Below are 23,595 nucleotides of genomic sequence, written 5' to 3'. Positions count from 1 at the left end.
CGAGTCCTGCCAACAACGTTTCAGCCATTTAAAATCACAGCAAAAGTCCTCTAACAACACTCCCTTTGGACCTGTCAAAGTTCAAGGTTTCTGCATACAGTTGTCTACTGTTTGGCTTTTACTCTAATACCGCTGCTAAATTGATACTTGTATACACTGCTGTTGCTTAAAGGTCCTCTGAATCATGAACTCTGAGAGGAAAAAAGTGTGTTGAAAGTCAGCAGGAATATAAACTCTGTCTGGGTGTCATAAATGGTTTGCAGAATAATCTTGATAAGGTGCCAGTAAGCACTGTGTCAGAGGGGTCATAAATGACCTCATCAAGAGCAGTTTTTACAGTCCAATCAGAATGTGAGGTAAGTGGCGAAAATGGAAGAACAAAAACTATTTAGTATAAATGGTGCTCACCATTATACCACTACCGCTTTAAAGTAAACAGTTTTTTTTATTTCCGTTTCTGTCACTAACCTCATATTCTGATTGGACTGCAAAAACTGCTCTTGATGAGGTCATCAATGACCCCTCTGACACAGTGCTTACTGGCACCTTAACAAGATTATTCTTCAAACCATTTATGACACCCAGACAGTGTTTGTTCTTGCAGTGAATTTCAACACACTGTTTTCCTCTAAAATTTTGTGATTCAGGTGACCTTTAGGGAACGGCACTGTATAAAAGTATCAATTTAGCAGCGGAATAAGAATAAAAGCTAAACAGTAGACAACTGTATGCAGAAACCTTAAACTTTGACAGGTCCAAAGGGAGTGTTGTTGGAGGACTTTTGCTGTGATTTTAAATGGCTGAAACGTTGTTGGCAGGACTCGAACCTGCGCAGGGAGATCCCAATGGATCGCCTTAACCACTTGGCCACAACAACTACACCAACTTCTAGCACCCCCCAACCCCCACCCCCAGACCCTTGGCCTCCACCACCCAAATCACACACACTTTGCCCCCAATGTCTGGTTAAAAATAGGTGATGCTGACACTTCTTTGAATGGAAACCAGACATTTAGGGTCTCAGGCACCTGGACACATTGGAGAAAAAGACACTGAAAAATGCAGAGTGATGGGGAAAGTGTCCAGAACTGTGCCATTTGCCATATACAAACTTTTCAGCTGCCACTCCTCTAAGGGGGACCCCATGCTATCATTTGTTTCGTTCTTCGCCAAAGTGCTGGAGCAAGGTGGAGGGTACAAGTGCTGGACAGTAAATTGCAAATTCCACTGGTCACTTTCAGTCTACTGTAAGCCACAGCTGCACTGACATGATATGATATAAATCTTTCATGCTCGCCAGCTTCAACGCTCACCACAAGCTGTGATGGCTGGCCATCAAACCCAGGCCAACTGCCTGGAAAGCAGCTATGCTCATGCCTATGTACCTTGGGGACAAGAGTGCAAGATACAAACTTTTTAACTGTTGTTATTGCTCTCATGGCCAGTGCCAAAACACAAGCAGCATGATCACAGAGAGGTCAAAGCCAAAATTGTCTTAGGATACATTTTCAGGAAGCAAATACACTTGGAATGATATTAATTGCAGACTACCCATACCGTTATTTTTCACTTGTTCTCTTTCCATGACAAGCACTTTGTGAGGTAATAATGGAGTATAAAAGGTGTGCATATTTAATAAAATTTTATTGAGTCACTGATTCTTGAGAATTGGATAAAACAGGTTTTAATTTTGAAAATAAAAAGTAAGTTAAATAACAAAATCTGATGGTATATCATTATAGACGAAGGCTTTGGCTGTTCAGCAATGTATTGGTGCAACGCCCTGATTTTGTATTTTTTTCTATAAAATAGGTGTTTTTCCGGTTATTACTTTGTTTTTGTCAACACCGTCAGACACAATAAAAAACAAATTATTTTTAATTTAATTTAATTTAATTTTTAATTTTAATTTGGTCTAATATGTATTTGGAGTTTTTGAATAATTATCTGGGATTCTTAGTACACATTTATGCTGTTAAATATTGAATATTCACTTTTGTTCATTTTTTATACTTTTTCACGTTTACTACTTTAAAAGATCTAACATCATACAATGTTTACTTTTAGTTTTAATAGAAAAAGTAATGTTTTTTATTTAACAAACATATTTTAGTATTAAAAGAGACTATTACTTTAATAACTCAACAGCACTGATGAAACGTATTGTAAGCATATTCATTTAAAACAAATAAAACTCCCTCTGACGGTGGTGACTTTAGACCTGACGGTGGTGACTTTAGACCTGACGGTGGTGACTTTAGACCTGACGGTGGTGACTTTAGACCTGACGGTGGTGACTTTAGACCTGACGGTGGTGACTTTAGACCTGACGGTGGTGACTTTAGACCTGACGGTGGTGACTTTAGACCTGACGGTGGTGGCTTTAGACCTGACGGTGGTGACTTTAGACCTGACGGTGGTGACTTTAGACCTGATGGTGGTGACACTAATCTGACTGTGGTGACAGTGGCCTCATTACAACATACAATTCTGAAATGTATACCACTCAAGTCAATGGCTTCTTGCTGAACAACTTTATTTAACTATTTGGTCCAAACATTTTTCAAGAAATATAAGGTACAATTAAGCAATATCATTATTAAGTATCCTATCCTCATATAATCAAATATCAAATCATCATAGTTAAAAATAAAGTCATTACCAGGAGGAATAACGTACAATGCACCACTAACATCATCTTAAACTGTCATCTAGTGCCCCCTACTCATAAAATAATACATTATATTCTTCTGTACACTTACAGTGAATGTTAGATTTGGTTAAATGTTGTTGTTGCATAGCCTAAAAGGGATATTGTATACTATATGCTCTGTAGGTAGGTAGTAGGTGCATCATGTGCATCCAAAATGACGTAAGCCAAATGAACATGGCATAATAGTGAAATGAGAGAGGGAAGGCACACTTCATCCCCTAGGGTGGACAATATGGAAGAAATATAGGAGGAATTACATAAATAAAGATATAAAAGAGGTTAATGAAACATTACAGATCATATTGGTATTTATTGTGATCAACAACTATATTCTAGCCTCCATTTAGGACCATTTGGCGTTCAGTAGCCATTTATTAACAGCATGTAAACAACGTGCATTCCACTCTCTTACTCAGCACATATATGACGTCACACTCCCGCGACTACGGTGGCCTGTAAACACGTTTCATCACATCTCCCCCCTTTAAAGAGTAGACTCACATTTTCAAACAAAGATGCACTTTCCTAGCATAAACATAAATGCATAGAACATAATAACCTTTACATCTAGGACATCGGGGTAGACTGCCCTCAGTCCGCAGCATCGTAGGGATTATTCTGCCCTCGATAGATGCTGTTCCTATTTATGTAACCACTTGAAAATCTTTCACAGCTTCAGTATACATAACATAGAATATGACCATATGGAACAGTAATTTTGTTTTGGAAGTAAACCAATTATCACATAACTGTCAACATATAACATACTCCATAACTGACTTTAACTTAAAGTGTTACGTTGTTTTAACTGCCACCATAAACCATGCTCATTACTCTCTACTCAACTCAACTTAATAAAACTGTAAACATAGAGCAAAGGTAAGCATTCTTAAGAGTTCAAGTGTCTCTATACCTGATTGGAACCCTGACTACTCGACCTCTGGATGTCACCTAGTCACCTTTGTGTGGGGACGAAGGACGTGACGTACACTCAACAGCTGGGTCGAAATGTCTCTGAGCTGGAGCCTTGTCTGTGTGGCCTGGACTGACCACAGGTAGAGGGGCTGTTTGGCTGCTGTGCTGGAGATTCAGATAACTGCAGCTGCTGCTGGCCAAATGGGTCAGCAGGCTGTGGGACGGCCTGCAGATGCCTTCTATTATGTCACAGCACTGCTCCGTTGTCCGTCTCCACCATGTAGGATCGTGGCTCCCTGCACCTGCTGATTACTGTTGCAGATGTTCTCCATCCTTTCTCTCCATCGAGTTTCACCCTGACGTCCTGCCCGGGGTGAAGAACAGGAAGTGGCAGTGCAGAATGACAGCAGTCGTGGAAAAAACGATAAGCTGACTTGGTCTGGTGGTCCTTCTGTTGAACTTGATGCCTGTCCACAGGAGTAGCAAGGAGTTTGTGCTCCAACATGGGAAGAGTAGTCCGAATGTCCCTTCTGGCCATGAGCACAGCTGGGCTCACACCCTAGCAGCACTAGGGGTAGCTCTGTAGCACATGAGAGCGAGATGTGGGTCGGGCTGTTTCAGGATGTGTTTCGCTGTCTGAACGGGGCTGGAGGTCGTATGCTCAAACCCATACTCCCAGCTGAAGTCCTGAAACTCTGCAGATGAGAACTGTGTGGCATTGTCGCTCACCAGCTCTAGCGGGATGCCCCACCTCACAAACATGCTCTTGAGCCTGTTAATAACTTAACGGCTCACAGTTGACAACAGGTGGGCGATTTCAATGTCTCTTGAATAGTCGTCTGTCAGGAGAGGCTCGTGTCTCTGGGTAGGTTTATTTCCAATGCAGAATCTACATGTTGAAACTGTTTGTGTGATATGAGCACTGATACGGCCACCACACTGACATCCTGGCACATGCCCGGCACCGTGTAAGACCTTGGTGCCCTTGGTGCAGCTGTTTCAGCACGTTGGCCCTTAGTGCAGCAGGAATGACCAGCCGGTCCTGGTATGGCACAAGGCCATCGGTCTCTGAAAGGTGTGCTCTTGCAGTGTAATATCTGTGCAGAGATGGAGACAGCACTGTTTTGCGTGGCCATCCGTTCCTGATGAATCTCACAACTCTCTGCAACTCTTCATCCTGCTGTGTTGCCGTGCGGATTTCACTGAGCTTCTGTGACGTGATTGGTGCATTTGATACCACTGACTCGACATATGCTTGCACCTCGTGATCCGTGCTCTCGTCGCACACATCAGTTAGTGGACTCCTGGAGAGAACGTCAGCAACTACCAGTTGTTTGCCTGGGACATGCTCAGCAACCACATGAAATCTCAAAAGCCTCATCAGGAGTCTCTGGCACCTAGGGGGTGCTTTGTCCAAGTCATATGTGTTTATGAGCGGTACCAGTGGTTTATGGTCAGTTTGTAGGCGAAAGCTGTCCATACCTTGCACATAGCAGGCAAAGCACTCGCACGCCCACACGCCTGCCAGACACTCTTTCTCAATCTGGGAGTATCTCCTCTCTGAGTCTGACAGCGTGCGGGAGCAGAATGCCACTGGCATTCGCTAAGACGTTAAGACGGCTGTCATTTTCTTGCTTTGTTGCTCCAAAGACAAGTATGTCATCCATCACGACAACTTCTTCATGACCCTTTAATAATGCTGACATCTGTCTTTGGAAGATCTCGGGAGCAGACGTGATTCCAAATGGCAGACGTCAGAAGCAGAATCTGCCAATGGGCGTTATGAACGTTGTTAGCTTTTGACTGCTTGCATCCAATGGGATCTGCCAAAATCCACATGAAGCGTCCAGTGCAGAGAACACTTTTGCGCCAGCCAGCTTTGGAGCAATATCTTCCAGTGTAGGTAAAATAAAATGCTCACATTTCACTGCCTTATTTAAGCGCTTCATACTCTCACTTGTTCTCTGTTCCTCTTTTCCACAGAAACCTCTGAGCAATGCTCCCACCCAGTAAGTTGTGAGCGTACGGCCCTCTTATAACTGTGACCCAGTGCTGGTATTTCCGTCCTTTAAACTGGGTTGTGGCCAAGAATTTGCCCACACACTGCACCTCACCCCCAGGACTGGTGACAAACTGTGTTTTCAGTGCTTTAATTGATTTTTGGCTTAGTGGCAGTCTGTTAAATGTAGTCTGGGACATTACAGTGATGTCAGCACCTGTGTTGATTTTAAACTCTACAGTGCAGCCGTTAACTGGTAACTTTACAAGCCACTCCTCTTCTGAATCTGGCTGCTCATTTATGGCTGCCTCAGGTTCAGTTACCGCTCCCAGGAAGAACACATCATCTCCGTTCACTGTATCATCAGCCGTCACTGTCACTTCTTTCAGCATTTTAGTTTTACAGGCTGCTTCAAAATGTCCTACTTTACTGCATTTTCTGCACTTCTTATTCTTAGCTGGGGAGAGCTGTGTTTTCCCGTGTTGTCTATTGCAACGTGTACATGCAGCAACAGGTTTTGACTCACCATGCACCTGCTGTCTCTGCTTTTGTGAATCATTTTCACTCCTTTTGCCGCGAAACTGCCGTCATCCTTGTCTCAAAGCGTCCACAGTACAATCCGCACGCAGGCTCACATTCTGCTGCTTGATTTGTTCACTCTGGCGAGCTATTTGTATGGCTCTATCGAGCGACAGGTCCGACTCAAGCTGTAGTTTTTGTGACACCTCACTGTCAGATATGCCGATAACAATCCTGTCTCTGATCTGTTCCTCTTTAGTTTCTCCAAACTCACAGTACTGTTCTAACTCATATAATCCTCTGACAAACACTTCAACAGACTCTCCTGGTTTCTGGATTCTCTTGTGGAAGCATGCTCTTTCATGTATGACATTCCGTTTTGGCACAAAATGATCGGTAAATTTCTCCATTACCGTCATGTAGTCGAGCTCTGGATGAGCGCTGTCATCTAGCTGCTCCTCATCATACATGAAAGACTCATAGATAGCCTCTGCATCTCTCCCCAAAGCGTAGAGAAGCGTGTTCATCTGCACCTCCCCGCTATCTTTGTCCAGCTTCGACGCTATTCTGAAGCGGTCGAACCGACGGCGCCACACCGGCCATTCTGCAGGGCGGGTGAAGTCAAAGGGCTCAGGCGGTCCGAACTTTGCCATTCTCTCTCTGTAGGCGTCCTGTCAGCCACTTCTGACACAAAGACGAGGAGTCTGTCGACTTGCTGCGGCGTTCAGTAGCCATTATTAACAGCATGTAAACAACGTGCATTCCACTCTCTTACTCAGCACACATATGACGTCACACTCCTGCGACTACGGTGGCCTGTAAACCGATTCATCACACTATTCAAATATGTTTTAGAAAGAAGAGACGGTGCTGACGTAATGGTTGTGGCAGTAGCAGTGTCCAAAAATATGAACAAGTTTAAGAGAAAATATCAAACTTAAAGGAGCTTGAGTGATCTTGAAGCATGCAGTAGAGCTGAAGGTTTGAAAATGGGGTCCTCAGGAATGTAGCTGACCTTGTAGTTGCCTGATTTTTATTGCTTTTTATAAATATCTAAATATTGAGCAACCACAAAATAATAGTAAATATTGTTAAAAATTCACTGTTTTTAGTTTTTAATACATATTATAATTTACTCTTTCACGTAGTAAAGATATTATTCAATTCAATAATTACTTTTTGTTTTTTTTTAATCAAGCTGAAATGATTATCTCCTATCTGAGGACAACTGATTTTGTAGGAAATGGGCCAGCATGTCATCATTTAATTGATAAAAAATAAAAATAAACCTATAAAAGAACCTTACATATGTGCAAAGGATCCCCTGATAATAACCTTGATTCATTTTATTCATGAAAATGTTTTTAATTTCCAACAGAATTAGCACTTTTCTTAGTGGGACATGTTTTATCCAAATTCCCTAGAATCAGTGGATTATCATTCAACAACAACAAAAAATCCTTAATTGAACTGCAGTAAAATAATGATTAAGAGAATTTATTAACAAATAATGAAACAAAAGGTTTCAAAATTCATATGAATTTTCAAGAAAAAACATGAATGAGGCAAGAATATCTATGATACAGCCAGCAAAACACACAGATATATAACAATGACATTTATTGTAGTCGTGATCAAAAACAAAAATATTTAAACGCAGCTAGTGATTCATTTAAAGTCAGTTGGAGACCTAATGAAGGTACAAAACCTAATATACGATGTACACAGTATATAAATGGCAAATAACAGTCAAAATATTAGAAGAAAGACATAAGCTTACTGTTTCATTATGTATCAATATACCTGGAGTAGGAGCACAGGTATAGTCATGATCAGCTGACACAGTTACCGCAGGTAGGAGCCCCCAAAATCTCCATAGTGGCCGGAAATATATTACATCTGTAGTGATAAGAACTACCATAGAGAAAGAATGGGAAAAGTTAAGGAAGTTAAGGACGACTATACGCGGTGCCTGCACGAATTGACCTGGGTTCGATTCCCAGCTACCGCAAGCGACTTCTTAGCCGAAGCATGCAATTGGTTTGCGTTTCCCTTTCCTGTGTGTTATCATCAAGAAGGTGTTACAGTGCCTCCTCTGCATCATTTCTCAGTGTGATTCCAAGTGTATTTGCTCCCCAATGAGGTATCCTAAGCCCATTTCGGCCATGAACTCTCTGTGATCATGGTCCTTGTGGAAATTTTGGCACTGGCCATGAGAGCAATTACAACAGTTAAAAAAGTTTGTATCTTGCCCTCTTGTCCCCAAGGTACCCTGCCCAATCTTTTGTGTTCAGTGCTGTTACGATGCTGATGAGGCGTGAGCATAGCTGCTTTCCAGGCAGTTGACCTGGGTTTGATGGCCAGCCGTCACAGCTTGTGGTGAGCGTTGAAGCTAGCAAGCATGAAAGATTTTTATCATTTCATGTCAGTGCAGCTGTGGCTTACACTAGACTGAAAGTGACCAGCAGAATTTGCAATTTACTGTTCAGCACTTGTACCCTCCACCTTGCTCCAGCACTTTGGCGAAGAACAATCACATGATGGCATGGGGTCCCCCTTAGAGGAGTGGCAGCTGAAAAGTTTGTATATGGCAAACGGCACAGTTCTGGACCCTTTCCCAGTTACTCTGCTTTTGTCAGTCTCTTTCATCCCAATCTATCCAGCTGCCTGAGACCCTAAATGTCTGGTTTCCATTCAAAGAAGTGTCAGCATCACCTGCTTTACCAGACATTAGGTGCAAAGTGTGTGTGATTGGGGTGGGCGAGGCTCGGGTTGGGGATGGTTCTAGTATGTGGAGTTGTTGTGGCCGAGTGGTTAAGGCGATGGACTTGAAATCCATTGGGGTCTCCCCGCGCAGGTTCGAGTCCTGCCAACAACGTTTCAGCAATTTAAACTCTGAGAAAGAAGTCCTCCAACAACAGTCCCCTTGGAGCTGTTAAAAGGTTTAGGTTTCTGCAAACAGTTGGCTACTGCTTGGGTTTGATTCTAATACCACTGCTAAATTGATACTTGAATACAGAGCCGTTGTCTAAAAGTCTCCTGAATTACAAAATTTGAGAGGAAAACATGGGATGAAAGTCAGTGCAAGAACAAACACTGTCTGTGTGTCATAAATGGTCTGAAGAATAATCTTGATAAGGTGCCAGTAAGCACTGTGTCAGAAGGGTCATTGATGACCTCATCAAGAGCAGTTTTTGCAGTCCAATCAGAATATGATGATAGTGACCGAAAGGCAAGAACAAAAACTGTTTGCAATAAAGCAGTTGTGGTATAGTGGTGAGCATAGCTGCTTGCCAAGCAGTTGACCTGGGTTCGATTCCCAGCTACTGCAAGCGACTTCTTAGCCAGAGCATGCAATTGGTTTGTGTTTCTGTTTCATGTGTGTCATCAGCAAGAAGGTGTTACAGTGCCTCCTCTGCACCATTTTTTGAATATCACTCCAAGTGTATTTGCTTCCTGATGAGGTATCCTAAGGCCATTTCGGCCATGAACTCTCTGTGATCATGCTGCTTGTGGAAATTTTGGCACTGGCCATGAGAGAAATAACAGTGTTAAAAAGTTTTTTATCTGCCCCTCTTTTCTCCAAAGTACCCTGCCTGATTGTTTGTGTCCAGTGCAGATCCATTGCTGATGAAGTGGTGGTGGTATAGTGGTCAGCATAGCTGCTTTCCAAGCAGTTGACCCGGCCATCGCAGCTTGTGGTGAGCGTTGAAGCTGGCAAGCATGAAAGATTTTCATCATTTCATATCAGTGCAGCTGAGGCTCACACTAGACTGAAAGTGAGAAGTGCAATCTGCAATTTACTGTCCAGCAATTGTACCCTCCGCCTTGCTCCAGCACTTTGGCGGAGACAGAACAAATGATGGCATGGGGTCTCCCTGAGAGCAGTGGCAGCTGAAAAGTTTGTATATGGCAAATGGCACAGTTCTGGACCCTTTCCCCGTCACTCTGCTTTTGTCAGTCTCTTTTGTCCCAATGTGTCCAGGTGCCTGAGACCCTAAATGTCTGGTTTCCATTCAAAGAAGTGTCAGCATCACCTATTTAACCAGACACTGGGGGCAAAGTGTGTGTGATTGTGGTGGTGGGGGGCTGAGGGTGGTGGTTGGGGGGGTTCTGTAATTGGTGGAGTTGTTGTGGCCGAGTGGTTAAGGCGATGGACTTGAAATCCATTGGGGTCTCCCGCGCAGGTTCGACTCCAACAACGTTTCAGCCATTTAATATCACAGAGTCAAAAGTCCTCCAACAACAGTCCCTTTGGAGCTGTGAAATGTTCAGCTTTCTGCAAACAGTTGGCTACTGTTTGACTTTTATTCTTATTCCGCTGCTAAATTGATACTTTTATATAGTGCAATTGCCTAAAGGTCACCTGAATATCAAAATTTGAGAGGAAAAAAGTGTGTTGAAATTCACTACGAGAACAAACACTGTCTGGGTGTCATAAATGGTTTGGTGAATAATCTTGATAAGGTGCCAGTAATCACTGTGTCAGAGGGGTCATTGATGACCTCATCAAGAGCAGTTTTTGCAGTCCAATCAGAATATGATGTTAGTGACAGAAACGGAAGACAAAAAAGTGTTTACTGTGAAGCGGTAGTGGTATAGTGGTGAGCATAGCTGCCTTCCAAGCAGTTGACCTGGGTTCGATTCCCAGCTACCGCAAGCAACATCTTAGCCACAGCATGCAATTGGTTTCTGTTTCATGTGTGTTATCAGCAAGAAAGTGTTACGGTGACTCTTCTGCACCATTGTCTGAGTATGATTCCAAGTGTATTTTCTTCCTGATGAGGTATCCTAAGGCCATTTTGGCTTTGACCTCTCTGTGATCATGCTGCTTGTCTTTTGCCACTGGCCATGAAAGCAATAACAGTGTTAAAAAGTTTTTTATCTGAGCCTCTTTTCTCCATGGTACCCTGCCCGATTTTTTGTGTCCAGTGCAGATCCATTGCTGATGAGGTGGTGGTGGTATAGTGGTGAGCATAGCTGCTTTCCAAGTAGTTGACCCGGCCATCGCAGCTTGTGGTGAGTGTTGAAGCTGGCAAGCAAAAAAGATTTTCATTATTTCATATCAGTGCAGCTGAGGCTCACACTAGACTGAAAGTGAGAAGTGCAAACTGCAATTTACTGTCCAGCAATTGTACCCTCCGCCTTGCTCCAGCACTTTGGCGAAGACAGAACAAATGATGGCATGGGGTCTCCTTGAGAGGAGTGGCAGATGAAAAGTTTGTATATGGCACAGTTCTGGACTCTTTCCCAGTCACTCTGCTTTTGTCAGTCTCTTTCGTCCCAATCTGTCCAGCTGCCTGAGACCCTAAATGTCTGGTTTCCATTCAAAGAAGTGTCAGCATCACCTATTTAACCAGACATTAGGTGCAAAGTGTGTGTGATTGGGGTGGGCGAGGCTCGGGTTGGGGATGGCTCTAGTATGTGGAGTTGTTGTGGCCGAGTGGTTAAGGCGATGGACTTGAAATCCATTGGGGTTTCCCCGCGCAGGTTCGAGTCCTGCCAACAACGTTTCAGCAATTTAAACTCAGAGTCAAAAGTCCTCCAACAACAGTCCCCTTGGAGCTGTTAAAAGGTACTGCTTGGGTTTGATTCTAATACCGCTGGTAATTGATACTACTCTAAAGGTCACCTGAATTACAAAATTTGAGAGGAAACAGTGTGTTGAAAGTCACTATGAGAACAAACACTTTCTGGGTGTCATAAATGGTTTGGTGAATAATCTTGGTAAGGTGCCAGTAAGCACTGTGTCAGAGGGGTCATTGATGACCTAACAAAGAGCAGTTTTTGCAGTCCAATCAGAATATGAGGTTAGTGACAGAAACGGAAGAACAATAAGCACACTTTAAAGCGGTAGTGGTATAGTGGTGACATTGCTGCCTTCCAAGCAATTGACCTGGGTTCGATTCCCAGCTACCGCAAGTAGCATGTTTGACGCTAAATCAATGTGGTTTATTTAGAACAAATTTTTAAAATAGCAATAAGTCTGTATTACTTGTAGAAAAAAATATAATATTATCATTGACTTTCTATAAAATATGCAATTGTTAAAAACACCACAAACTGTCTTAATTAGATAAAGATCTAAACCAAACTAATCGTTTGAGATGAATATTGCAGACAAAGGGCTTATAGACTTGCTCGTGACTGGGGAGGGGGTGCAGACTATCTACCACACACACACACTGGTGCCCAAACCCTACACACTCTCACACTACAACCAAAAAGAAAGAAAACATGCCTAGTGAGAAAAATCAAAAGGTGCCAAAAACCACTCACACACAATTAAAGGAAAGTGAGGCACAGGTGGTGAGGCCTATCCCCACCGGCAGCCCCAACGCGCTCAGGTGACGGACACCCCTCGGTCTGCAATACTCCAGGAACCCAGGGGAAAACAGAAGAAAAACAAAGTTAACAATAATGTTCAAAGAAAGGGAAACAATCAACCTAACATATAACAACAAAACGCTACTCTAAGAAACCAAAACAGAACGGATTATCCACTTAACCAAATAATGCATACTAAATAAAGATAAACACCAAAAAAAACTAACAAAATAAAGCACTAAAACAAAGCCCTAAAACAAAGCAGCAGTGGCAGTAGATCTACAAAGAGATTCATTTGAAATGTTAGTATCATGCTGCCAAATACATATCAAAATGCCCATCATATGCTGACTTGAGAAACGGTTTATATACCTTAGAAGCGCAGCATTAGTCATTCAACCGTCCATGTCAACGCTACAGTGGCAGAATCCGTGACAAGAAAACAATCATAAAACGGTGCAAAACACTTGCGTTGCGTGCATCTAGAGCCTTCGCTTACCCACATGTCTCAGTCAGCCTACATTAGCAGCACCACCATCCAGGAATCAGCCAAATAGCAAGGGGATCAAACAAAAGAAGCAGCCTCCCGTGAACCAAAGCGGAGCTGCTTATATAGTAGGATACCTGCTCAAAAATTGAGGAAGTGGGTGGCGCTGCCAAAGCAAAGACCGAACCATGTGACCTAAACTACAGGAGCTGAAAAGGAACAAAAAGGCCACCTGGGTTCGATTCCCAGCTACTGCAAACGACTTCTTAGCCAGAGCATGCAATTGGTTTGCGTTTCCCTTTCCTGTGTGTTATCATCAAGAAGGTGTTACAGTGCCTCCTCTGCATCATTGATTGAGTGTGATTCCAAGTGTATTTGCTCGCTGATGAGGTATCCTAAGCCAATTTAGGCCATGAACTCTCTGTGATCATGCTCTTGTGGAAATTTTGGCACTGGCCATGAGAGCAGTAACAGCAGTTAAAAAGTTTGTATCTTGCCCTCTTGTTCCCAAGGTACCTTGCCCAATCGTTTGTGTCCAGTGCTGTTATGGTGCTGATGAGGCGTGTGCATAGCTGCTTTCCAAGCAGTTGACCTGGGTTTGATGGCCAGCCATCGCAGCTTGTGGTGAGCGTTGAAGCTGGCAAGCATGAAAGATTTTTATCACTTCATGTCAGTGCAGCTGAGGCTTACACTAGACTGAAAGTGACCAGCGAATTTGCAATTTACTGTCGAGCACTTGTACCCTCCACCTTGCTCCAGCACTTTAGAGAAGAACGAACACATGATGGCATAGGGTCCCATTAGAGGATTGTCAGCTGACAAGTTTGTATATGGCAAATGGCACAGTTCTGGACCCTTTCCCAGTCACTCTGCTTTTTTCAGTCTCTTTTTCTCCAATCTGTCCAGGTGCCTGAGACCCTAAATGTCTGCTTACCATTCAAAGAAGTGTCAGCATCACCTGCTTTACAAGACATTAGGTACAAAGTGTGTGTGATTGGGGTGGGGGGGTTCAAGATGCTCACATAGTTGTTGTGGCCGAGTGGTTAAGGCGATGGACTAGAAATCCATTGGGGTCTCCCCGCGCAGGTTCGAGTCCTGCCAACAACATTTCAGCAATTTAAACTCTGAGAAGGAAGTCCTCCAACAACACTCCCTTTGGACCTGTGAAAGATTCAGCTTTCTGCATACGGTTGGCTACAGTTTGGCTTTTATTCTTATTCCGCTGCTAAATTGATACTTGTAAACAGTGCCGTTGCCTAAAGGTCTCCTGAATCACAAAATTTCAGAGGACAACAGTGTGTTGAAATTCACTGCGAGAACAAACACTGTCTGGGTGTCATAAATGGTTTGAAGAATAATCTTGATAAGGTGCCAGTAAGCCCTGTGTCAGAGGGGTCATTGATGACCTCATCAAGAGCAGCTTTTACAGTCCAATCAGAATATGATTTTAGTGAGAGAAACGGAAGAACAAAAAGTGCTTACTATGAAGCGGTAGTGGTATAGTGGTGAGCATAGCTGCCTTCCAAGCAGTTGACCTGGGTTCGATTCCCAGCTACCGCAAGCGACTTCTTAGCCAGAGCATGCAATTGGTTTGCGTTTCTCTTTCCTGTGTGTTATCATCAAGAAGGTGTTACAGTATCTCCTCTGCACCATTGTTTGAGTGTAATTCCAAGTGTATTTGCTCGCTGATGAGGTATCCTAAGCCAATTTAGGCCATGAACTCTCAGTGATCATGCTCTTGTGGAAATTTTGGCACTAGCCATGAGAGCAATAACAGCAGTTAAAAAGTTTGTATCTTGCCCTCTTGTCCCCAAGGTACCCTGCCCAATCTTTTGTGTCCAGTGCTGTTACGATGCGGATGAGGCATGAGCATTGCTGTTTTCCAAGCAGTTGACCTGGGTTTGATGGCCAGCCATTGCATCTTGTGGTGAGCATTGAAGCTAGCAAGCATAAAAGATTTTTGTCATTTCACGTCAGTTCAGCTGTGGCTGGCACTAGACCGAATGTGACCAGCGGAATTTGCAATTTACTGTCCAGCACTTGTACCCTCCACCTTGCTCCAGCACTTTGGCGAAGAACGAAACAAATGATGGCAGGGGACCCCCCCCCTTAGAGGAGTGGCAGCTGAAAAGTTTGTATATGGCAAATGGCATAGTTCTGGACCCTTTCCAAGTCACTTTGCTTTTTTCAGTCTCTTTTTCTCCAATGTGTCCAGGTGCCTGAGACCCTAAATGTCTGCTTACCATTCAAAGAAGTGTCAGCATCACCTGCTTTAACCAGACATTAGGTGCAAAGTGTGTGTGATTGTGGTGGTTGGGGGGGGGGTCATGTGTAGTTGTTGTGGCCGAGTGGTTAAGGCGATGGACTAGAAATCCATTGGGGTCTCCCCGCGCAGGTTCGAGTCCTGCCAACAACGTTTCAGCCATTTAAAATCACAGAGTCAAAAGTCCTCCAACAACAGTCCCTTTGGAGCTGTGAAAGATTCAGCTTTCTGCATACGGTTGGCTACAGTTTGGCTTTTATTCTTATTCTGCTGCTGAATTGATACTTGTACACAGTGCCGTTGCCTAAAGGTCAACTGAATCACAAAATTTTAGAGGAAAACACTGTGTTGAAATTCACTGCAAGAACAAACACTGTCTGGGTGTCATAAATGGTTTGAAGAATAATCTTGATAAGGTGCCAGTAAGCACTGTGTCAGAGGGGTCATTGATGACCTCATCAAGAACAGTGTTTGCAGTCCAATCAGAATATGAAGTTAATGACAGAAACGGAAGAACCAAAACTGTTCACTTTAAAGCGGTAGTGGTATAGTGGTGAGCATAGCTGCCTTCCAAGTAGTTGACCTGGGTTCGATTCCCAGCTACCACAAGTGACTTCTTAGCCAGAGCATGCAATTGGTTTGCGTTTCTCTTCCCTGTGTGTTATCATCAAGAAGGTCTTATAGTGCCTCCTCTGCACCATTGTTTGAGTGTGATTCCAAGTGTATTTTCTCGCTGATGAGGTATCCTAAGCCTAAGCCAATTTAGGCCATGAACTCTGTGATCATGCTCTTGTGGAAATATTGGCACTGGCCATGAGAGCAATAACAGCAGTTAAAAAGTTTGTATCTTGCCCTCTTGTCCCCAAGGTACCCTGCCCAATCTTTTGTTTCCAGTGCTGTTACGATGCTGATGAGGCATGAGCATAGCTGCTTTCCAAGCAGTTGACCTGGGTTTGATGGCCAGCCATTGCATCTTGTGGTGAGCATTGAAGCTAGCAAGCATGAAAGATTTTTTTCATTTCACGTCAGTGCAGCTGTGGCTGGCACTAGACCGAACGTGACCAGCGGAATTTGCAATTTACTGTCCAGCACTTGTACCCTCCACCTTGCTCCAGCACTTTGGCGAAGAACGAAACAAATGATGGCAGGGGACCCCCCCCCTTAGAGGAGTGGCAGCTGAAAAGTTTGTATATGGCAAATGGCACAGTTCTGGACCCTTTCCCAGTCACTTTGCTTTTTTCAGTCTCCTTGTCTCCTATCTGTCCAGGTGCCTGAGACCCTAAATGTCTGGTTTCCATTCAAAGAAGTGTCAGCATCACCTGCTTTAACCAGACATTAGGTGCAGAGTGTGTGTGATTGGGGTGGTGGAGGCTGGGGTAGGGGTGGGGGGGATACTAGACCCTTGCGGATTTGTTGTGGCCAAGTGGTCAAGGCGATGCACTAGAAAATCCATTGGGGTGTTCCCGCACAGGTTCGAGTCCTGCCAACAACGTTTCAGCCATTTAAATTCTCAGAGAAAGAAGTCCTCCAACAACAGTCCCTTTGGAGCTCTGAAACGCTTAGGTTTCTGCATACTGTTGGCTACTGTTTGGGTTTTCTCCTAATACCGCTGCTAAATTGATACTTGTATACAGTGCTGTTGTCTAAAGTCACCTGAATTACAAAATTTGAGAGGAAAAAAGTGTGTTGAAAGGCAGCAGGGGGAATAAACACTTTCTGGGTGTCATAAATGGTTTGAAGAATAATCTTGATAAGGTGCCAGTAAGCCCTGTGTCAGAGGGGTCATTGATGACCTCATCAAGAGCAGTTTTTGCAGGCCAATCAGAATATGAGGTTAGTGACAGCAACAGAAGAACAACAACAGTTTACTGTGAAGCGGTAGTGGTATAGTGGTGAGCATAGCTGCCTTCCAAGCAGTTGACCTGGGTTCGATTCCCAGCTACTACAAGTGACTTCTTAGCCAGAGCATGCAATTGCTTTGTGTTTCTGTTTCCTATGTGTTATCAACAAGACGGTGTTACATTGTCTGAGTATGATTCCAAGTGTGTTTGTTCCTGATGAGGTATCCTAGGGCCATTTTGGCTTTGACCTCTCTGGTATTTGCTTCCCGGGGGGGGGGGATGTGCCAGAATTGGCAGAGTTGTTGTGGCCAATGGGTTAAGGCAATGGACCAGAAATCCCGTGGGGTCTCCCTCCACAGCTTCCAGGCCTGCCGACAATGTTTCAGCACTTTTATCTCTCAGAGAAAGATGTTCACCGACAACAGTCCCTTTGGACCTGTGAAAGGTTTAGGTTTCTGCATATGGTTGACTACTGTTTTGGCGGAGAAAGAACACATGATGGTATGGGGTCCCCCTGAGAGGATTGTCAGATGAAAAGTTTGGGTATGGCAACTGGCAGAGTTCTGGACCGTTTCCCCATCACTCTGCTTTTTTTCAGTCTCTTTCTTCTCAATCTGTCCATGTGCCTGAGAACATAATTGTCTGGTTTCCATTCCAAGGTATGTCAGCGTCACCTACTTGACCAGACATTAGGTGCAAAGTGCATGTGATTGGCGTGGGGGTGGGGGGCTGATAGAAAGTGGCAGAGTTGTTGTGGCCGAGTGGTTAAGGCGATGGACTTGAAATCCATTGGGGTTTCCCCGCGCAGGTTCAAGTCCTGCCAACAACGGTAGTTTTGAAGTTGTGTTCGCCAGATGGTTGAGGTTTGATCCTGAGCATTGAGAAGGAGACAAGTTTTTCACAAAGGAATCCATAATACAGTTCCAATGTCATGTGGATGGGGATGTGGCTCTACTCTCGAGACTCAAGATGGCCTTAGACTTGGTTGACAGAAATATGTCTTCCGTTTCAGATGGGATAAGAATCCCATATGTCAAACTTTTTTATCTTTAATTCAGCCAAGTGAATTAAGAAAAGGGGGGCACAGATGCAGTAGGCTTAGCACTGATATCAGTCAGTATTGGCTTTTTTGACAAACATTTGCCATCTGTAAATAAGATGGGCAAGAAAAGTCATCAATTTATGTTTGTTGTGTCCTAACATTTTAAAGCTGGTACTTTGCACACCTACCTGCTGACTTAAATAACAGAGTCATTATTCGGCTGAAGATATTATCTGTTGGACAAACTCAGATTGTTTCTCATGGATAATCTTGAGAGAAAATGTTTCCATACTTGAAGTTTTGTACCAAAATATGGTAATGGAAAAAAACCAAAGTAACTGATCCTAATTTTCACAATCAGTGCATTTTTAAGACAACATCATCATCATTATTTTCAAAGCACTTGCAAAATATCTATTGTGTAAATCATAACTGGGATTATGCTGTTTTATTTTAGTGAATGAGAAAATGTTTAATATAACCATTTAGCTCTAATGGGACAAACTGGGTAACACCAGAGAAAATGAGCAATTTGTTTTTAGTTCTAACAGCAATCTCCTCAGCTTGATGCCTTTTGCATTCGCAAAATTATGATAAAGTATTCCAAGGTATTAATTGCATAAACTGAATAAAGAAGACATGAGGCTGTATTAATGACACTATACTGCTGTAGGCAAACCGACTGAATGGATTTAACCAAAAAAGTATTAAGTCCCACTCATCTTCCATCAATTACAAGCACAGATTGTCCTTTGTTTGTGAAAATTCTTGGCTCTGCAGTTAGACAGTCACAAAGAAGCTCAATCACTGATGGTGTAACATCTCATCTGATCAGTTTGGAGATTTGGCAGTGACAGGAAATCAAACATCTTATGACAGAGTGGATTCATCCCCACTGTCATCTACCACTGAGAGCATTTGAGAAAAAATTCACAAGTGAAATCAGCCTCAACTGATATTTGTCCTTATGACATATCCAAGCATGAGACACTGCTGACTCTAAAATACCAACCCAACATTACAGAAAGATGTTTTTTATACAATCATGGACGAAAGTATTGGCAGAAAATTTCCAGAAAATACACCATTTCTCCCAGAAATTGTTGCAATTACAAATATTTTTGGTATACATGTGTTCATTTATGTGCATTGGAGCAACACAAGAAATCTGAATAAAAAGACAAAATTAACATAATTTTACAAAAAACTCAAAAAATGGGCTGGACAAAATTATTGGCACCCTCAACTTAATATTTGGTTGCACACCCTTGGGAAAAAAATGACTGAAACCAGTCACTTCCTATAACCATCAACACACTTCTTACACCTCTCAACTGGAATTTTGGACCACTCTTCTTTTGCAAACTGCTCCAGGTCTCTCAGATTTGAAGGGTGCTTCTTGCAACAGCAGTTTTGAGATCTCTTCATAGGTCTTCGGTGGGATTTAGATCTGGACTCTTTTCTGGCCACTTCAGAACCCTCCAGCGCTTTGTCTCCAACCATTTCTTGGTGCTTTTTGAAGTATGTTTGGGGTCATTGTCCTGCTGGAACACCCATGACCTCTGATGCAGACCCAGCTCTCTGACACTAGGCCCTACATTGCAGCCCAAAATCTTTGATAGTCTCAGATTTCATGATTCCTTGCACACAGTCAAGGCACCCAGTGCCAGAGGCAGCAAAATAACCCCAAAACATCTTTGAACCTCCACCATGTTTGACTGTAGGTACTGTGTTCTTTACTTTGTAGGCCTCATTCTGTTTTCTGTAAACAGTAGAATGACATGCTTTTCCATAAAGCTCTACCTTAGTCTCATCTGTCCTCAAAATGTTCTCCCAGAAGGATTGAGGCTTACTCAGGCAAACTCCAGTCTGGCTTTTTATGTATCTTTGTCAGCAGTGGGGTTCTCCTCGGTCTCCTGCCATAGCACTTCATCTCATTCAGATTATGACATATGGTCCGAGCTAACACTTTTGCACTCTGAGTCTGCAGGACAGCCTGAATTTGTGTGGAAGTTGACTGAGGATGTTAACAGGTTCAAAAAAATGTGCCAGCAATGTGGTGGCTAGTAAGTATATGGCTAGTCCATATACTCCCCCTCCTGTCAGTGGGTGGCAGTAGGGAGTGTAGTAATTATTAATTTAAGAGAACAGAATTAGTGATGCATGATAATTGTGGGGGCGACGACTGCAACCGCAATGGATAAATATTTGAAAATGAAAAATGGAGACTCTGACCAGGGTCCTGGTCAAAATTCTAACCCAGATGAGATGCCAAGTGTGAGTAGTGGTCAAAAAAAGCCAAAAGCAGTGAGTTCAAGGCAGTACGGCAAAATCTACCTTTCATTTGGATTTACTTTCACCGGATATCTGACTGTCCCGACTCCGTTATGTTTGGTGTGTTGGGAAAAGCTATTTAACAATGCCCTGGTCTCAAGCAAGCTTAAACTAACCTGACACACCAGATGGATTTGTTTCACACACATCTGGGAAAGCTTCAATAGGAAACGTTTGAGAAAAGGTAGAGGCTTTGAAAAAAATGCGGAGTGTGATTGGATAAACATTTACATGGAGTGACTAAAGACAATTTTCCACCTCTGTGGACAATAAAGAATTATTCTATTCTATTCTATCCTGTCTGTCACCTCTCTACGGGCCAATAAGAGCAACAAAACACGTGATGTAGCAGCTATCGAGCTGCCCTAATTTCCTAGGTCTGCCTGCTTCCTCCACATCCTTCTTATATTATCTCGTCTTTTTTCTTTATCATTTTAACCACATATCAGTATATTTGCAAGCACTCACATACCATACACTTATGTATACAGGGAATATTTTCTTTTTAAATTAACAAAGACAACCTGCTGTTTCCCACGATACACTTTCATTACAACACGTTCAAATAAATTCATTTTAATTTACTTTTTTAGTGACACTGTCACAACAGTATAGCTCAAACCAACCTGTGATGATTGCAAACCCATGCTTAAGCAGGTAAGGAGAAGAGCGAAAACATCTTTCCCACCATGAAAGCTTACAGTGCTGCTCTATGCTCTTGTTTTGATAAAGAAATGTGATCCAGTTCTAATAAAACTGCCACTATACTGTTGCTACTGCTGAGCTAACCGCTACACTGGCGGCAACCATTGCTGTCAGCTCACAGAACAAATTAACCCCACCAGAAGACTTCGCCTTGTTCTCCTCAAATTACGCTGACTGGTCCCAACCATTTTCGATGGGCATAAATGTTATAGGTTGGAGCTTTGCAACCTGAAGAAAGTGTGGTAGATCCATCTGCTTTGCAAGTTTAATAAAACACCAACATCTGTTGAAGTCTAACCTAAGAGGTTTGGTCACATTTGGTCAGCAAAGCATCCTCACAATTGCCCCTGTAATAGATATGACTAATAATCTGGTCTTTCCTATCAATGAATGCTGTAATTATAGCAAATATTGAACTATACGCTGTTTTAAAGAGTGAAAATCACGGGTGTCCGTTTAGCTCAGTGGATGGAGTGGGCGCCTGGAGGCTTTTGTCCTCAACACACTGGTTGTGGCCTCATCCCACCTGTCGCCTCAAGGTTTGGTCCTGTTTCTAATAAAATCATGATATTTAACTGTAAAGAACTTCAACAGTTTAAAAATGTAAAAACAGTCTTCTAGCAGCGCTAAAACAGTTTGAATTATGTCCATTTTTCAATTATTACAGTTATACACAAGCATAGAAATGAGTGGTTTTGTGAGGAGAAATGCTTCTATGTTTTCCATGCCAAAAAATGTTGGCCTCAGTGGCTGTGCACAGGTGACAGGTATCAAACTGTATCTGGAAACCCTGGCTAGGGGCTCTGAGGGCTCCTTATAATGGGCAGGTGCAGCTCTGCTCTCAGTGCCAGTTTATACTCAACAGCCAAAATTGGGTGTGAGCAGCTTTTATCATCACAATCACAACCACCCTTTTGCCTGCTCAAATCATTTCTAGTTTGTGCTCTCACACTCAAATCATCATCTAGACCCACAGTTTTGAGCTCTCTTGTGCACAAATATCTCCTCCTTTAAACCTTGTGTCGCGCTCTTGCAGACTGAGCGGCTCTCACGTTCGTTTCGATCCCTCTCTGAAGTTTGTCGTCAGTATTCTTCTGCAGAAACATTTTCTGATTTGATTAAGCACTCAGTCATCCGTTGACTCTCAAAGGGTCCATCACTTTTAAACCATCTTCCCTCTTCTGTCAAAATCTGTTCACTGGAGGGTTTCTGACCTGCCGAGTCGGCCTGTCAGAGCTGTTGATATTATATTTTGAGGCAGTGATCCCTGAGGAGAGGCACCACGTTACTTCTGCGCCGATTCATTGTTGATAAATGTTTTTTTTTTCTTTTCCTATGAAACTTTCATGACAGTCAAACAGACGCTGAATCGACTTCTGAAAAATAATGAAAAAGAGCAGCATGAGAGAGAGCCGTGGGGACAGACTGGCAGGTTTGGAGTGAATCAATCTGGAACAAAGAGAGAGATTTTATGAGTTTGATGTCTGATATTTCATTATGAATTCATTCTGGTTGCCAATTTAAACTCCAGTTAAAGGTTTTTCATTTGATTTGCTCAATTTCACTCGCTTCATACTGGCTGTAAGAGCAAATGCAGAACATTTTTATTCATAATTAAGAGAGAGATGAATATTCATGGACAGAGATTAAATTTTAGAAAACACTGACTCTGTGGTTGTAATCGATTCTGCATGATTCATTCATCAGTATTAAAAAGAGACATTTTTTTTATTTTCCTAATAAAATGTGGAGTCTCCCCAACCCCTGCATTATCTCTTATTGAGTCATGTTTTTATCCCAAAGGAACAAAAACAAATCTCAGCTTTATTTAGCAAACAAAATGGAAAGAAGAGTTGCCCTATTTGCACCATTTTATAATATCTTTCTATATACTTACTTTTAATTTTGAAAGAAGAGTAAATTTGGAATCACACGAGTATTTAGAAATGGGTCATGCACCTGTTCCCTATACTCCTCTCCTTCCTCTCTGCTTATTGTAAGGTATTTTTTTAATCTGACCTGGTCAATCCTAATTTCTAATCTTATGCTAAGAGGGTTTAAGTGTCATTGTGGTATTCTTGTAAACAAGAATAACAGCCGGTGCTGAAATGGAATACTCCAATAAAACAGACAGTGGTTGAAAAATACAATATGTTATTTTTTTGCAGTGTAAGAGCATAGAAAGGCCACTCTTAAAAAAGAAAAAAAAGAAGTGCCAATTTTCAATATTGTTTGTGTATATTTTTGAAGTAAAAAAGTTGTAAATGTTTACAAAAGACTGGGGACTGGGGAGGGGATCAAATGGGCTTCAGCACGGTTAGAATACAGCACGGTACGGATTGCCTAGTGTGAGTACACCCTTAGACTCGTCACGCTGTGATTAGTATCTGGACACTGAAGAAACGTGTGTGTAAACAGCGGCAATTCAGAAGAAAACAAACTGACAAACT

The 23,595-nt window shown here is 42.7% G+C and overlaps 11 non-coding genes across 11 annotated transcripts; all 11 read left to right on the top strand.

Annotated features, from left to right (window-relative positions):
• The first annotated feature begins 8,942 nt into the window (after window positions 1-8,942).
• Window positions 8,943-9,024, top strand: trnas-uga. Its single transcript has one exon. It is a non-coding gene; the product is annotated as a tRNA-Ser (tRNA).
• A 381-nt stretch (window positions 9,025-9,405) lies between these two features.
• trnag-gcc lies at window positions 9,406-9,477 on the top strand. The gene has a single exon. It is a non-coding gene; the product is annotated as a tRNA-Gly (tRNA).
• Window positions 9,478-10,733: 1,256 nt separating this feature from the next.
• On the top strand, window positions 10,734-10,805 carry trnag-ucc. The gene has a single exon. It is a non-coding gene; the product is annotated as a tRNA-Gly (tRNA).
• A 770-nt stretch (window positions 10,806-11,575) lies between these two features.
• On the top strand, window positions 11,576-11,657 carry trnas-uga. The gene has a single exon. It is a non-coding gene; the product is annotated as a tRNA-Ser (tRNA).
• Window positions 11,658-11,996: 339 nt separating this feature from the next.
• trnag-ucc lies at window positions 11,997-12,067 on the top strand. The gene has a single exon. It is a non-coding gene; the product is annotated as a tRNA-Gly (tRNA).
• Window positions 12,068-13,985: 1,918 nt separating this feature from the next.
• Window positions 13,986-14,067, top strand: trnas-aga. Its single transcript has one exon. It is a non-coding gene; the product is annotated as a tRNA-Ser (tRNA).
• Window positions 14,068-14,448: 381 nt separating this feature from the next.
• trnag-ucc lies at window positions 14,449-14,520 on the top strand. The gene has a single exon. It is a non-coding gene; the product is annotated as a tRNA-Gly (tRNA).
• A 774-nt stretch (window positions 14,521-15,294) lies between these two features.
• On the top strand, window positions 15,295-15,376 carry trnas-aga. The gene has a single exon. It is a non-coding gene; the product is annotated as a tRNA-Ser (tRNA).
• Window positions 15,377-15,759: 383 nt separating this feature from the next.
• trnag-ucc lies at window positions 15,760-15,831 on the top strand. Its single transcript has one exon. It is a non-coding gene; the product is annotated as a tRNA-Gly (tRNA).
• A 1,267-nt stretch (window positions 15,832-17,098) lies between these two features.
• On the top strand, window positions 17,099-17,170 carry trnag-ucc. Its single transcript has one exon. It is a non-coding gene; the product is annotated as a tRNA-Gly (tRNA).
• A 641-nt stretch (window positions 17,171-17,811) lies between these two features.
• On the top strand, window positions 17,812-17,893 carry trnas-uga. The gene has a single exon. It is a non-coding gene; the product is annotated as a tRNA-Ser (tRNA).
• The last annotated feature ends 5,702 nt before the right edge of the window (window positions 17,894-23,595 follow it).

The sequence above is a fragment of the Cheilinus undulatus genome, linkage group 13 (genome assembly GCF_018320785.1).
Source record: "Cheilinus undulatus linkage group 13, ASM1832078v1, whole genome shotgun sequence".
Classification (NCBI taxonomy): domain Eukaryota; kingdom Metazoa; phylum Chordata; class Actinopteri; order Labriformes; family Labridae; genus Cheilinus; species Cheilinus undulatus.
The sequence above is the reverse complement of the archived record's forward strand: the minus strand, read 5'-3'. Positions and strand labels throughout refer to the sequence as shown.